This window comes from Gracilinanus agilis, chromosome 2, assembly GCF_016433145.1.
Source record: "Gracilinanus agilis isolate LMUSP501 chromosome 2, AgileGrace, whole genome shotgun sequence".
NCBI lineage: Eukaryota > Metazoa > Chordata > Mammalia > Didelphimorphia > Didelphidae > Gracilinanus > Gracilinanus agilis.
The window spans coordinates 212,198,773-212,200,866 of record NC_058131.1 but is presented as its reverse complement, the minus strand read 5'-3'; positions in this window follow the sequence as shown (position 1 = coordinate 212,200,866).

Here is a 2,094-nt window from a genome sequence, read left to right as displayed (position 1 = left end):
TCATTAAGCACTTTGTGCTAAGCAAAGACTGTTTCTGCCTTTGAACAACACATACAAAGAAATGGCTGCCAGGGAGAGAGGTATTTTGGTTCAGAAAGGTCGGGGCAGAAAAGACAGAGGCAGAGACAGGAAGACAGACAGATAGAGATAGATGAAACAGACAGAGAGACAGAGACAGAGACAGACAGATTGGGGGGAAGAAGGCAGGGAGGAAGAAACAGCGGGAAAGTAGGGGAATGGGAATGAGGCATGGGTGAGGTTTTCCTGAAATAGTAGTAAGAGAAAGGAAGTCGATAATCAAGAAAGCAGGGCCCCAGGACAGAAGTTCATCCTGGGTGTAGTCTAGGAGCGCACCTTGAGTAGGCTGGTGAAGAAGCTGTGGAGGAGGTGGCCAGAAAGGAAGGAGAAAGATAAAATTTTAAGATACTTTCCAGTTCCACAAATTCTAGTCTATGGGAAATTTGATTGTGTGAGTTTAAGAGAGAAATGCAAGTTACTGAGGATATTTTTAGACTCCAAATCACATGACTAGGATTTTCTTTGGGCAAGAGTAAAAACATGTTTTAAATGATTAACAGGTTGATCTCAGTTCAAGAATGATTTCTCCCTCTTTTTTGATAAGTTTTTTCCCCCTCAGCCTTAAAAAGTTTCAAGATGATGATTTTTCCTAAGAGAACAAACAGAATCTATATCAACCAAATGAGATACATCTGTAGACTTAAGTTTGCCCAAATGAGACCAAAATATGCATTTCTTTGGCCCCATCTCATGCATCTGGCTGGTTAACCACAGTGCACTAGAAGAAGGGGGGAAAGGATATAATTAAGTAATGCCTTGTTCCCTTGACAATTAAACACAAATGTATTTTAATCATAACATTGTACTGTGTCCTGAGCCTCTAATTTTCCTTCCTTACCTAATAGATTAACATGGTAAATATCCAATTTACTCCCAGGTCAGGAAAGTCCACAAACATTAGCTATTCTGCAATCTAATCTGGACCAGAGTCAACGCCAAGTCAAAGTGTGTCGGTTATGGCTTTTGTGTTGTCCTGCCCTGAAAGGGCTGAATTTGAAAGAGTGAGGAAAAGTAAGTACATACATGCAATATGCATACCCCAAAACCCACCAAGTAAAATATAGAAAGAACCAAGAATTGTGTGTTTCTTGAATCCTAGCTTGATTCTGAGGCAAATAGTTAACAGTTCTATCCTATCTTGTTTCAATTATTTGGGAATTTGTCTGATTTTTTTTAAATTTATGTTTATTTTCCTTCTAATCCAATGTTCAGAACTAAAAGCATATTTGTGATCACTACATATTGGAATTTCCTTTTCTCATTTTTGTTCTCCTCTCCCCCTCTCCCTCTCTCCATTCTTTCTTCTTTTTTTAAAAGTCATTACAGACTATTTTTGAACTGGGCCCACTTTCTAACACTAAAATTCAAATGAAGGGGAAGAAGGAGGGGAAGAAATTCAGGGAAGCCCTGCCAACTGAAAGCTGCTCTGCTTTGAGAAGGAAAGAGGCCTGTTCAGCACAAACACAGACTGAGTCCCGATGGGATGAAAAATTCTCTTTCCTTCCCTTTTGCCTTGGCATTTGAAACTTCATACTGCCCAGGCTGGGGGGGGGGGGGGGGAAGGGAAGGAGGGAGAGGGAGAGGGAGAGGGAGAGGATGAGGGAGAAGGAGAGAGAGAGAGAGAGAGAGAGAAAGTTGAGTGGAACAGAACGAAGATTGAAGTGAAAATGGAAAGGAAGCTAGAGAGAGAAGTAGGGAGAGAAAACAAAGGGAGAAGGAAGGGGAAACAATGGAGATGAAGGGAAAAGACAGGAGGGAATTAAGGAGGACAAAGAATGGGAAGGAGATAGGAGGGAAAAGAAAGAAGGGAATGAGGAAAATGAAGGGAAAAGGAGAGTAAATGGAAGAGCTAAAGGATGAGGGGGAAGGAGAGCAAGGAGAGGGGAAATAGAAATTATTTAAAGTATGGCTTGGAAAGGAGTAAGAGAAGGAGATGAGTGAGGGGAAGAGAGGAGATGATGAGGGGAGAAGAAGAGGAGAGAAAGAAGGAGGAATGGGAAAAGAAGAGAGAAGAGA